Source organism: Triticum aestivum, chromosome 6B (genome assembly GCF_018294505.1).
Source record: "Triticum aestivum cultivar Chinese Spring chromosome 6B, IWGSC CS RefSeq v2.1, whole genome shotgun sequence".
Classification (NCBI taxonomy): domain Eukaryota; kingdom Viridiplantae; phylum Streptophyta; class Magnoliopsida; order Poales; family Poaceae; genus Triticum; species Triticum aestivum.
Window position 1 is genome coordinate 271,266,579 of NC_057810.1, and position 15,341 is coordinate 271,281,919.

A 15,341-nucleotide genomic window follows, 5' to 3' on the forward strand; every position below is an offset into this window, starting at 1 on the left:
CGGACCCGCAGCAGCATGGTGGGAGAATTTCACAGCCACTTACCCTGTAGACACTGTCACATGGGATCAGTTTCAGCAAGCTTTCCGCACTGCCCATGTTTTAGTAGGAGCTATGGCCATGAAGAAGCGTGAGTTTCGCAACTTACGCCAAGGAGGAAGGACTGTTGGCCAGGATGTGGATGATTTTAGTAAGTTAGCATGTTATGCCCCAGATGACGTTGCTACAGATGCAGCTAAGTAGGAGAAGTTTCTGGAAGGACAGAATGATGAGTTAAGCATGCAGTTGATGGTAGCAAGATTCAATAACTACCAAGAGTTGGTAGACCTCTCTATCATGATTGAAGGGAAGCAGCAGCAGATTGAGAATCGCAAGAGGAAGTATGGGCAGGGGAAGTATAACTCTGGAGCCCAGCAGAAGCCCCGTTATACCCCTAAACAGGGAGTTCAGTTTCAGCATACCCATGGAGGAGGTAGTTCGCACAACCATAATGGCCACAAGAATGGTAATGGGAATGGAGGAAGCAGCGGCCAGAACCGGACCACACCATCAACCCCAGCCAAGAAAGACCTGAGCCATGTCACCTGTTACAAGTGTTCCAAGACCGGACATTATGCAAATGAATGTCCCGAAGGCCAAGGTGGACATGGAAGATCTGGAAAGAAGCCAAACCCTTTCAACAAGGGACAGGTGAACCACATTGATGTGGAGGAGGTTGAAGCTCAGCCCGATGCAGTAATCGGTAAGTTTTTGGTTAAGTCATTTACTGCACTTGTTCTTTTTGATACTGGTGCATCGCATTCATACATATCAAGGGGATTTGTAGAAAAGTATAGCCTGCCCACTAAGCTTCTTATAACCCCTATGCTAGTAAGCTCACCAGGAGCAGAGTACATGGCCAGACAAGGATGTTTTCAAGTGCCATTGAGTATAGGAAGGCATGTGTTCCCAACGGATTTGATCATACTGGAATCCCAAGGATTGGATGTGATTCTCGGTATGGATTGGCTGTCGATGTATGGAGGAAACATCGATTGCGCAAGTAAGACGATTTTGCTCACGACGCCAGAAGGAAGAAGGATCAAGTATGTATCACGACATGGACCAAATAAGAATCAAGTAATTCCTTATCAGGAGTTGTGCAGGAAGAGGTACCAGCGGTGAAGGATTACTAAGGGAGTCCTGGACTAGGGGGTGTCCGAACAGCCGGACTATCATCGTCCGCCGGACTCCAAGACTACGAAGATACAAGATTGAAGACTCCGTCCCGTGTCCGGATGGGACTTTCCTTGGCGTGGAAGGCAAGCTTGGCAATACGGATATGTAGATCTCCTACCATTGTAACCGACTCTGTGTAACCCTAGCCTTCTCCGGTGTCTATATAAACCGAAGGGCTTTAGTCCGTAGGACACAACATACATTACAACAATCATACCATAGGCTAGCTTTAGGGTTTAGCCTCCTTGATCTCGTGGTAGATCCACTCTTGTACTACTCATATCATCAATATTAATCAAGCAGGACATAGGGTTTTACCTCCATCAAGAGGGCCCGAACCTGGGTAAAACATCGTGTCCCTTGTCTCCTGTTACCATCCGCCTAGACGCACAGTTCGGGACCCCCTACCCGAGATCCGCCGGTTTTGACACCGACATTGGTGCTTTCATTGAGACTTTTCTCCCCGGACAGAACTTTGTATTCGGCGGCTTCGCACTGCGGGCTAACTCACTTGGCCATCTGGAGCAGATCGAAAGCTACGCCCCTGGCCACCAGGTCAGATTCGGAAGCCTAAACTTCACGGCCAACGTCCGCGGGGACTTGATCTTCGACGGGCTCGAGCTACAGCCAAGCGTGCCGCACTGTTACGATGAGCATGATCTAGCTCTGCCGCCGAACAGTGCCTTGGTGGCCGCACAAAAATATGCTCCGGCCCTTAGTTCGGAGCCGATCGCCCAGATCGAGGACCGGTGGTTGGACACCGCCTCGGGGGCCGCAACTTCTACGGCGATAGAGCCGAACACTAACCTTGTCCCTCGCAAAGCTCGTGATTCCGAGGTGCCGGAGTCCTTGCTGGACTCCGGACCTCCCAAGCCCCTGCCAATCAAATCTGATTAGGCGCCGGTTATGGAATTCACCGCCGCGGACATATTCCAACACTCGCCCCTTGGCGACATCCTAAATTTGCTAAAGCTTCTCTCGCTATCAGGAGAGTCCTGGCCGGATTATGGCCAGGATGGTTGGGATACGGTCGACGAAGAAATTCAGAGCCCACCCACCACCCACTTCGTAGCCATTGTCGACGATCTAACCGACATGCTAGACTATAACTCCGAGGATATCGACGGTATGGACGACGATGCCGGAGATGAACAAGAACCAGTGCCTACAGGGCACAGGAAGACCACCTCGTCATACGACGTATATATGGTGGATACCCCAAAAGGAAGCGATAATGAGGACCAACGGGCCGCGGCAGAAGATAACCCAGCCGACAAACAACCAAAACGGCGGCGCAGACGCCGCCCTAAGTCCCGCCTCGACAACAACAGCGCTCCTAATGACCCCGCAATACAGCAGGGCAAACAAGTGGACGACAAACATGCAGATAAGCAACCATCCGAACAGGACGAGTCAGATAATCCGTCCAGGCCCGGCGAAAATAACAGTCCAGACGACCTCACGCCGGACACACCGCCGGAGAATAAAAACCTTCGGAAAAGACTCGTCGCCACCGCAGGAAGTTTGAAAAAGAAAAACGGAAGCTCAAAACAGCGGAAGATACACTCAGAATGAGGTGGGGCAAAGTGCTCAAAACCGCAGACAAATACGGCAATGGTCGTCAATCAAAGAGCTACCCGAAGCGCAAGCTGCTGCCAGAATTTGACGAGGAGGCCATAGAGCCCCCACAGTAAAAAAACAACGAGGCTGCCTGGTTGGATAGACAGCCAGATGATAGGCCAAAATCTGAAAGCGGCGCCGCACATAAGTCGACTAATGACCCTGGAAAGACGGATGGCCCAGCCAGGTCCATTTACGGGCCAAAGAAGAGGGCCCCAGGAAGCAATGCAACACGCCAAGTGTCCGAAGACATCGGTGCACCCAAATACAGGGCCGCCGCACACCCACTATGTTTCACCAACGAGGTGCTGGATCACGAATTCCCAGCAGGGTTTAAACCCATAAACATAGAGGCCTACGACGGAACAACAGACCCTGGAGTCTGGATAGAAGATTATATACTACACATACACATGTCCAGAGGAGATGATCTCCACGCCATAAAATACTTACCCCTCAAGCTCAAAGGGCCAGCCCGTCATTGGCTCAAAAGCCTCCCAGAAAACACTGTTGGAAGTTGGGAAGAGCTCGAGGACGCGTTTAGAGCAAATTTTCAAGGAACTTATGTCCGCCCTCCGGATGCAGATGATCTAAGTCATATAACTCAACAGCCCGGAGAGTCAGCGCGCAAATTCTGGAACAGGTTCCTCACCAAAAAGCACCAAATAGTCGACTGTCCGGACGCCGAAGCCTTAGCAGCTTTTAAACTCAACGTCCGAGACGAATGGCTCGCCAGACACCTTGGCCAAGAGAAGCCGAGGACAATGTCCGCGCTAACAAGCCTCATGACCCGCTTTTGTGCGGGAGAGGATAGCTGGCTAGCAAGATGCAGCACCAGCGACCCAAGTACATCCGAGATTAGAGATGGAAACGGAAAATAACGGCGCAGAAAAGAGCAGCGCCGGAATAAAGAGAAAAGCCCAAAGAGCACGGCAGTCAACGCCGGATTCAAAAGCTCAAGGCCAAACAACAAAACACCGCCCCTTAAGGATAACAGCGATGAGCTATCCAACTTAAACAAGACTTTGGGTCGCATATGTCAAATCCACAGTACCCCCAGAAGGCCTGCAAACCACACCCACCAAGATTGTTGGGTTTTCAAACAGTCCGGCTGAATAAACACCGAACACAAGGGGCTCGACGCATCAAGCGAAGATGATGATAAACCCCACCAGCAGAGCACCGGAAAACAAAAGACTTTCCCACAAGAGGTCAAAGCAGTAAACTCACTTCATGTGATAATACGGCAAAACAGTGCGGCACCCGTTGAAATGGGTCTCGCACGGTCCAACCTAGCAGAACATAGAGATTGGACATCAAAACCAATCACTTTTGACCACCTGGATTATTCCAGAAGCGTTCGAAACGCAGAACGGCGACATTCATTACCTGCGATTTCGATCCTCGGCACGCTGTCGCTTTCGACAACCTACCGAGTCTCAGGGGCTACTATCTATACAGGGCGCACTTCTATGTGCCAAACTATCAAAAAGGTGCGTCGTTCTTACGTACCTCAAATCCCGCCAGCAAACTCCTGACAGCATTATGCAATCCGCTTTCGGCGGACGAAATCCTTCCAATCACCATACTCATCAGAGCACGGTGATCTTCTAAGATGGACGCCCTCTCAAGCAGATTCTTCAGCTCCCCCGGCCGGACACTAGTTGGCGCCGAACTCTTCGGCCCCACCGATCTCTGGGATACCCTCCGTGATGATACTTCAGGCTCGTCTGCCCTGTTCGACAGCGCAGCAGACGGAGGCGTTTCGCTCTCCATCATCTCCGGACGAAGATCCCCCGAAGACGAACTCATCTGAGAAGGCCGCAGATCCGAACTGTAGGGTAAAAATTTTGGTCATCCATAGAAGCACAAATAGGGGTATTTTCTTATTAATGAACCCCCCCTTTTTTCCTACTCACGGCTCGCTGGAGGGCTGATCCTTTAGAGACGATTGTACGTCCGGGCTCTCCCTGGACGCAGGACCCTCTGGTGAAGATTTCTTCCCCCGCTTAGGGGCTTGGGCCTCCGGGTCTTCAGAGGCAGTCCTCCTCTCCCCCTGGAAGGAGGGATTTTCGATCCCCCCTCTTCAGGCGCCCCCTTGGGCGAAGCTCTTCTATTTTCCCCATCGCCGCCTTCTACGGGCGCAACCTCCAACATTCTGACCAGCACGGGCTCCGGTGTAGTCTCTGGGAGGGGGCCGGACACCTTATCAGCTTCGATCGCATTACCCACTCCTGATAAAGAATAATGGGTTAGAAGGTGAATTTCAGAAAAGCAAACAGACAGAACGTCCGGACTCTCAGCTACCTACCTGTGTATCCGGGCGATTGCAGCTTAGGCCTGTGTCCTCGGTCAATTCCGGACACGCTACCTGCGGTCCGAAGAACAACTTGTACATCTCCACGGGCGTCATACCCATGAAGTGTTGGAGAGTTCGTGGTCCCTTCGGATTGAACTCCCATAACCGGAGAGGACGGCGTTTGCAGGGCAGAAGACGCCTGATTAGCATGACCTGCATCACCACAACCAGATTGATCTCCCTCGCTTGGAGGTCTCGAATACGGCCCTGCAATATAGGCACGTCTTCGGACGGCCCCCAATTGAGCCCTTGGTTGACCCACGACATCAATCGGCATGGAGGTCCTTGGCGGAATGAAGGCGGCGGCTTTTGCTTGCTGCCCTTCAGAGCGGTGATATAGAACCACTCCTGCTGCCACAAGCCGAGCTCCTCTTGGAAGGAGCCCTCGGGCCACGGGGCATCGGCCCTCCTGCTTATGGCCGCCCCGCCGCACTCCGCTTGATGCCCCCCGATCATCTTCGGCTCCACATTGAAGGTCTTCAGCCACAGGCCGAAGTAGGGCCCGACGCGGAGGAAGGCTTCGCAGACAATGATGAATGCAGAAATATGGAGGATGGACTCTGGGGCCAAGTCGTGAAAGTCCAACCCGTAGTAGAACATGAGCCCTCTCACGAAGGGGTCCGTCGAGAAGCCTAAACCCGACGGAGGTGAGATATGAAGACGACGTACTCACCGGGCTCGGGAGTGGGTACGGCCTGCCCTTGGGCGGGCAACCTGTGCGAAATCTCGTAGGACAGGTACTTGGCCTCACGCAGCTTTAGCACGGCCTCCTCCGTGACGGAGGAGGGCCTCCACCGGCCTTGAAGGTCGAAGTCGGACATTGTTGAAGATCCGAAGCGCTTGCATCTGGGGCTCTGGGTGTTGGAACTTGGAGCAAGGAGAGAATTCGATGGAAGATTGAAGAAAAGAAACGGGCCTTGGTCCTCTTATAAAGGGGGAAAATACGAGGAGCCGTCTCCGTGACCGTTCGGGATTTACCTTCGATAGAGGAGGCGTGGCGACGGGCACGGTTGAGTTACCCACGCTCGTATTGATGAGAATCCCAGAATAAGGGGAACATGATCTCTGCTTCAACAAGACATGCCAAGGAAACCGCTTCGCTAAACATGTTGAGGTGGTATAATAAAAAACGATTCAAGTAAGAGCCTGGAGCGGTGTGATGTCATGCCGCATAATACATTCAGCAGATTGGACTTGTGTACATTTTATTCTCTCTACGGTGGAATGTGGAATTTATTTTGCACAGCTGGACACTATCCTAGTGTTCATGATCTTCTCTGGATTATTCAAGGAAGGAACCCGCCTTGCAATGCCGAACATTATGCGCGCCGGACTTATCGTCATTGAAGCCTGGTTCAAGGGCTACTGAGGGAGTCCTGGACTAGAGGGTGTCCGGACAGCCGGACTATCATCGTCCGCCGGACTCCAAGATTACAAAGATACAAGATTGAAGACTTCGTCCCATGTCCGAATGGGACTTTCCTTGGCGTGGAAGCAAGCTTGGCAATACGGATATGTAGATCTCCTACCATTGTAACCGACTCTGTGTAACCCTAGCCTTCTCCGGTGTCTATATAAACCGGAGGGCTTTAGTCCGTAGGACACAACATACATTACAACAATCATACCAAAGGCTAGCTTTAGGGTTTAGCCTCCTTGATCTCGTGGTAGATCCACTCTTGTACTAGTCATATCATCAATATTAATCAAGCAGGACGTAGGGTTTTACCTCCATCAAGAGGGCCCGAACCTGGGTAAAACATCGTGTCCCTTGTCTCCTGTTACCATCCGCCTAGACGCACAGTTCGGGACCCCCTACCCGAGATCCGCCGGTTTTGACACCGACAATTACCCTGATGTATTTCCCGAGGAATTGCCAGGAATGCCACCGGATAGAGACATTGAGTTTTTGATTGAGCTTTTGCCAGGTACATGCCCAATATCAAAGCGACCATACAGGATGCCCGCACAGGATTTGGCGGAAATCAAGAAACAGATTAAGGAACTATTGGATAAAGGTTATATACACCCAGGTTCTTTGCCTTGGGGATCACCCGTACTTTTAGTGGAGAAGAAGGATGGATCGTTAAGGATGGTTGTTGATTACCGTGGATTGAATGAAGTAACAATCAAGAACAAGTACCCACTACCAATGATAAATGATCTGTTTGATCGTTTGCAAGGAGCTAAAGTGTTTTCCAAGATCGATTTGCGATCAGGGTACCATCCGTTGAAGATTCCAGAGCAGGACATACCTAAGACAGCATTCACCACAAGATATGGACTTTATGAGTATACCGTTATGTCATTTGGACTGACTAACGCACCTGCCTATTTCATGAACCTGATGAACAAAGTGTTTATGGAGTTTTTGGATAAGTTCGTCGTGGTGTTCATTGATGATATTTTGGTTTACTCGAAGAATGAAGAGGAACATAAGGAACATTTGCGATTGGTTTTGGAGAAACTAAGGGAACATCAGTTATATGCTAAGTTCAGCAAATGTGAGTTTTGGCTAAAGGAAGTTGGATTTCTTGGACATGTTATATCCGGAGAAGGTATAGCAGTTGACCCCACAAAGGTTGAGACCATAACCAAATGGGAAGCACCAACGACAGTTGGAGAGATCCGGAGTTTTCTTGGACTCGCAGGATACTACCGGAGATTCATCGAGAATTTCTCAAGGATTGCAAAACCTATGACGGAGTTGCTGAAAAAGGATACCAAGTTCCTATGGACTGAGGATTGTGAGGCAAGTTTTCAGGAGTTGAAGAAAAGATTGGTTACCTCACCAGTGTTAATTTTTCCAGATCAGACCAAGGATTATGAGGTGTATTGCGACGCTTCACGTCGAGGACTTGGAGCTGTGCTTATGCAGGAAGGAAGAGTTGTTTCGTATGCTTCATGACAACTGAAACCTCACCAATTAAATTATGCCACACATGATTTGGAGTTAGCAGCCGTAGTGCATGCCTTGAAGACATGGAGACATTTCCTCATTGGAAATCATTGTGAGGTGTACACGGATCACAAGAGTTTGAAGTACATTTTCACGCAGAAAGAGTTAAACCTTAGACAAAGGAGATGGTTGGAACTCATCAAGGATTATGATATGAGATTGCATCATCATCCCGGAAAGGCTAATGTAGTAGCTGACGCATTGAGCCGCAAGAGCCATGTCAATACGCTGATGACGGGAGAGATACCAAAGGAGTTAGCAGAAGATCTTCGTGAGCTATGTTTGGAAATAGTTCCGAGAGGCTATGTAGCAGCATTGGAGATTCAGTCTACCTTGATGGATAAAATCAGAGAAGATCAGAAAAATGACAAAGAAATCGCAGATATAAAGAAAAAAATGAGCGTAGGAAAAGCAAAGGGATTTCGTGAGGATGAGCACGATACCCTATGGTTTGAGGACCGTGTTTATGTGCCAAATGACCCGGAGATCAGGAAGTTGATTCTGCAAGAGGCACATCATTCACCCTATTCGATTCACCCAGGAAATACCAAGATGTATTTGGATTTGAAGGAAACATTCTGGTGGACCGGAATGAAGAAGGAAATCGCGGAGTATGTAGCAGTTTGTGATGTATGTCAGAGAGTGAAGGCAGAACATCAGAATCCAGCAGGATTGTTGCAACCATTGCCAATACCCGAATGGAAGTGGGATAAACTAGGCATGGATTTCATCACGGGTTTGCCAAAGACTCGTTCAGGTTATGACTCGATTTGGGTTATAGTCGACCGCTTGACGAAGGTAGCTCATTTCATTCCAGTCAAGACTACCTATAGCAGTGCTAAATTGGCAAAGATATACATGACCAAAATTGTGTGTTTGCACGGAATTCCGAGAAGTATCGTATCAGATAGAGGAACCCAATTTACCTCAAAGTTTTGGGATCAGTTGCAAGAAACATTGGGAACCAGGCTGGAATTCAGTACAGCTTTTCACCCACAGACAGATGGACAGACTGAGGGAGTCAATCAGATTTTGGAGGATATGCTGAGAGCTTGTGCTCTAGATTATGGATCTAGTTGGGACGATAACTTGCTGTATGCAGAGTTTTCTTATAACAACAGTTACCAAACCAGCTTGAAGATGGCACCTTTCGAAGCTTTATACGGAAGTAGGTGCAGGACACCGTTGTCATGGGACGAAGTTGGAGACCGTCAGTTGTTTGGACCAGATTTGATAAGGAGTCTGAACAGAAAGTTAAGTTGATTCGCGATAGGCTCAAGGTAGCCCAGTCCAGACAGAAAAGCTATGCGGATTCAAAACGCAAGGCGATAGAATATGAAGTTGGAGACAGAGTTTATCTTAGAGTATCCCCACTTTGAGGAGTTAAGCGCTTTGGAGTTAAAGGAAAATTAGCACCAGGTTTTGTTGGACCGTATAGGATCTTGCAGCGCATGGGAGAAGTCGCTTATAAGTTGGAATTACCCGAGGGATTGTCAGGAGTTCATGACGTATCCATGTTTCTCAGCTGAAGAAATGTCACGCCGAGATGGCGGAGGTACCGCTAAGAGATACAGTGCCACTGGAAGCAGTTCAGTTGAAGGATGATTTAACATATGAGGAAAAACCCATCAAGATTCTCGAACACGCTAGCAGGGTTACTCGCATCAAGGTTATCAAGTTTTGCAAGGTTTAGTGGAGCCACCACACGGAGGATGAAGCCACCTGGGAGAGAGAAGAAGATTTGCTCAAGGACCACCCTCACCTATTTTCTAGCCAACTCAAATCTCGAGGGCGAGATTCATCTTAAGGGTGGTAGGTTTGTAACATCCCAAATTTTCAATTTGGAATGTTATACATTAGATCATCATGCATTACATATTTTCTTGCATTTGTCGATCCTAGAAATTTCACGCAACTCAAGGACCCTCGGAGAGAGTTGGAGATTTCGAAATTTTCATATTTGAGTTCTCTCGAATTATGAAAAGAGGATCATTTGATTTTATTTATTTCATCTTCAAATAATTTTCCAATATTAAAAAAATGAGAGGGAATAATATGACTTTCCCAAAATTTAGGAAAAATGAAGATTTAATAAATAAATCAAATTTTGGATTTTCTTGGATTTTATTTGCCTTAGGGAAAATGCGTGTTTTCAAAAATTGCATTTTTGGCCCCGAGTAAAAGTTCATTTTGTTCGACTCATTTTTAGGAGTCGGGGAAAATTTACTTTGTAATTTTTGGAGTTCGTTTAGATTTTATTTTATTCGTTTTTCTACGCGTGTTTTTTTAAAAAAAAACCGCAGCGCCGACTGGGCCAAGGGCCCAGCCAGCCGGCCCAGCGCCCTGCCCTCCCGCGCGCGCGTGCAGCGCCGCCGCCGCCAGCCGAGTCCGGCTCGGACTCCGCGCCGCCGCCGCCTTTGCTTGCCTCCTCCCCCAAGCAACACCCCCCTCCTATATATACTCCCCAACCCCCCTCTCCTCCCCAAGCCGCCGCACCCCGCAGCAGCAGCAGCAGCGCAGCCCAGCAGCCGCCGCCGCCGTGCCGCAGCCTCCGCCGCCGCCGCCAGCGCCGCCACCGCCGCCGCCGCGTCGCCGTCGCCCCGCCGCCTAGCCGCTGCCCCGCCGGAGCCCCGCCTCATCGAGGTAGCCGCGCCGCGCCACCCTCCCCTCGGTTCGGTTTTTTTTATAAAAATCGTTCCGTTTTTTTTTTCGTCGTTTCGGTTTTTTTCGAAACCCTAGATCGGTTTTTATTTCCGGTTTTGCTGTTTAGCAAGCGTTCGCCAGACCGTTCGTCTTAACGAACGTGATCATCGGTTATTCTCGGTTAACGAACGTCCGTTCGTTTAACCGTTCGTTGTTTTCTTTTTCGTCGGATTTATTCTGTGATTTTCTGATCGCGATTTCAGATTCGATCTTCGTTCTAGTTTATCTTCTCGCTCGTTTATCGGAATCAGGTGATTCAAGAGCCTGGAGTTTCGTTTCGAAACCACCGTTCCGACTAATCAACTTAAACAAAGTTTTGCTACTGTAAAATTTGACCTAGTTTCAATTTGCTAGAACAGAGTTGTTTCTTTCGCCGTTTGACTTTCGTTGCTTTATTTTGATTTGATTCTTTTTGCAACCAGGGTTCTTAAGTTGAACTTTCTGGTTAGATCTTTTATTCAAGATTTACCTGTGCATTAGATGAGTACTTATTGTATGCTTGTTGTTTGTCTGCAATAGATCACCCGGAGTGTGCCACTTGTTACTTCGAATCTCTAGGTTTCGCGGATCATCAGCAAGGCAAGTAACACTTGATCATACCTTTTCTACTACCCAGTTTTATTGCATTAGATCAATCCTCAAACATTACATGATTAGGATCTAATTAAATTGTGGGATGGGAAGTAGATGAGGTAGTACCTATTATGTGTTTTACTTATGAAACCTTTCGGAGTTACTTCTGCGTTTGCTTAATATGCAATGCTATGATAGTAGACGTGGATTGGGTGAGTGATATCCATGACAGATGTGAGTTTGTTAATTAATGGTTTATCTAAGGTGGCAACTTAAATACACATCTGGGTGGATTGAGGCACCTGGGGTTTCCAGGACTTGCCTGTTTTTCTTTTGGACTGCCACCCAGGCTCAAAGGGATCATAAGATAATTCATGCTAGTAACTTCCTTGTGCAGCCACAAGCCATTATGGGCTCTGGCATAGTTGACTAAGTCGTGCGAACTCTTGTAGTGATGGACTAGCAGATGTAGGGGATGTAGGTGTACGAGTCTACCCATCGTAAGGTGCTAGCGCTTCTGAAAGACTATGTCTCGGTCATCCGTTTCTCAAACACCGTGTAGTGCGAGAAACCAAACGGAGGCGATCAAGTCTTGTGGGGAAAAGTGCGCAGACCTCTGCAGAGTGTACAAACTAATCATGATTAGCCGTGTCCCCGGTTATGGACATCTTGAGTATCTAGTACTTGAATATCATGTGAATCTCAACATGTTACTCTAATTTAATATTGTTGGGTTTGTTAATGATTACTTTTTAATTGGGATTGAGGATGCTTTCAACCATTCTCAATGTTTAACAACCACCATGATAGTTAAATAAATTTATTCCTTTGCAGTAGGGAAAAATTGGCTTTATGCAAAAACTGTAACCATAGAGCTTTTCCACCAGCCATATATGCATATAGTATAGGCTTATCATTCATTAATCTCTATGTGTTACATTGCCAGCATATTCCATGTGTTGACCCATTTTCGGGCTGCAACTTTCATGTTGCAGACTTTTCAGACGACGAGTAAGGTGCTTTTTGGTTGTGGTTCTATACTCAGTGATGCCGTTGGAGTTGATGGACTCACTTATCTTCCAAGTCTTCCGCTGTTATCGTTATTAGATGGCCTTAAGCCATATTTATTGTAATAAGTCCTCTTTTGGGACATCGATGTAATAAGTGTGTGATTGCTACTCTGTTATAAATCCTGCGAAGTACTGTGTGGTGTCAGCATTACTGATCTAGGGATGACTCCTGAGCACAGAGACTTGACCATCTGAGGTCGGGTCGCTACAGCAACGAAATTTGATAGGCGGTCTACCTACAACACAACAACACCGCACACCAACTTTCACCCCGTTCCGAGAACATTTTTCTCCCACTCAGGAAACAAGGTCCGAGAGGGGGCGGCGGGGCACATGCGAGTGTGGTTGGGCTCAGAACAGACAACAGAGAGAACCAAGGGAACTCGAACGGATGCAAGTTTTGAAAAAACATGCGGATGAAATGCAGATGATGACATGGCAAAATGCAACACGCAAGAAAATGGCATGGCAACGACGGCGAATAACTGGAAGACATCTGGCGCATCGAATTCGGGGCGTTACAACTCTCCTCCACTAACAAGAGATCTCATCCCGAGATCTTAGGAACGAGACAGAACAGAAAGAGGATGAGGTGAAGTAATAATGCAAGAGAGAAGATGAACAAAGTCGAGAGCACTCGGGTAGAAAAGATGAACGGCGAATATGACAAGAATCAAATGCTCATTGGAAACAAGATAGACTCTGAAACCACTCCGGTTCGAACAAGATAGAAAAGGAATGAATAAAAGAATTTCGGCAATACTCCGACTAAAAATGGAAGGATTAGAACATGAACTTCACCCAATGAGATGGCACTTGACGGAATGACCAATGCAATGCCTCCGGAAGAATTGAAAGAATTGAATGAAAAGAACTTAGAAGGAAGGATTGAATGGAGTTGTTGAGAAAATCAAAAACGAAAGAATAAGCTTGTTGTGGACTTATCAAACCAACTCAAAACTTGAGGTGAAATTATACCATAACCAATGTCTGAATAGCTGAGAACACAAAGAAATGCAAAACTCCACTTCAAAATAAATACGGAGAATTAGTTGCACTTCGAGACGCAAGAGGAAAAGATATTTGCGCTCCTCCAACAATAATCTTGATGAACTCTTGAAGAATGAATTAAATCATGAAGAACCACAAGGAAGAACTCGGGTGACAAAAGGATGATGAGATAGAATGAAGGATGAAAGAATAAGATTAACACTTGCGGTGATTTAGATGGTGGTTCCGACGAAATGACCAAGGAAATTTGAACTGGAAAAGAAAAGATGAAAACACTTGGAACTAGAATTTATTCCTCAAGAACAAACTCTGAAGGAAGGGATTACTTGACAACGATGAAGTAAGAATAAGAATTACGTTATGCTTATCCTCATCCAATTTAATTAATGACAAGCGGATTTGGCATGCAACTTATTCTTGTTGAAAAGGATTAAGGGGGGTATAACACAAAACTTGAGAAAGTCTTCATGAACCACCGGTAGGATTGGAAAGAACGAATGAATTAATATGATAATGAAAGTAAAAGAATCTTGAACAAACCACCGTAAGAATTTGAAAATGACTGATGAAAGAGAATTAACCACCGGGAAGATTTAGAAGAACCAATATGCTTGAGGGGATTTAGATGCAATAGAACAAAGAGATCATGAGCTGATTAAAGAACACTTGAACGAAGCACTGGGATAAATAGAGAATGAGAACTGAAATGATGGCTTCTGGTGAAAACAAATGGAAAAACAATTTCTGACATACTCCGGATGGGTAAGAAAAGGAATATCTGACAAACGGAATAATTTGAGAGGATAACATGAAGCTAGAACCGCGAATCTTCGAGAGAATAGACAAGATTTAGAGGAAAAACTCTTCTTCGGTCTTCACATGACGACGAGGAACGCCACCAAAATTACTGAGATACTCCGGGAGAATGAAAAAGAGGAAGGGTTGAACCAAAAATGAAAAGAATTTGAAAGCGATCTTGGAGATGGAATCTAACTAATGAAATTCATTCTTACATCAAACTCGAAAAAAATTAGGAATGGCTCCGGGATAATTACAAGAGTCAGGTAAGATCCTGGGAAAAGACCTGTGGGTTAGGGCCCACTAAAATAAAACACCATTGAAAAGGATGTTGAACAGATAGATGAAGCACCGGAACAATTGAAATATTTGAATGAGGTGACAACCTCAAATTAATTGGAACATAGACGAATATCCTAAGATGTCTTCCGAACTCCGGAATGATTGAATGGCGAGAGGCAAATGAGCAAGGAGAACACTTGATCCAAGGAAAAGAATGTGATCAACCCGAAAAACATGAATTGAGTCCACCGGAGAAGAAAAAGAGATGAAGAATGTCCACCGAGACGAGAATTCGCCGTTTGAAATGATTGAGGGAAGACTATAGAGGCTCCGCACGAATGAAATTGATGCTCGAAAGAGACTCAAGATCTAGGAAGAAAAAGGGTGGGAGGGCTGGAAAACAAAGGCACCTGGAAGGGAGAACCGACGAATATCCTGAAGAGAAAACACCGGTTGAAAATAATTGAGGAAAGAATGCAAAGACTTCATACGAGTAGGATGGATGCTCGATTACGGACTCTGACTCCGAGATGAAAAAGGGTGGGCGGGCGGGAAAAAAACAACTGAGGATTGAACTTGCAAAAACGGAGAGGGTCGAATCACCTTGACAAGAAATGCACCGGATGCAAAGAGCTAAGGAACAACGATCGAAAAACCAACTGCGTGATCCTAAAGAAAGTTTGAAAGGGAAGAGGAGTAATTCAAAACACCTACACCAAGATTCCTCACCAGAGAGACGAAGGGGCTGAG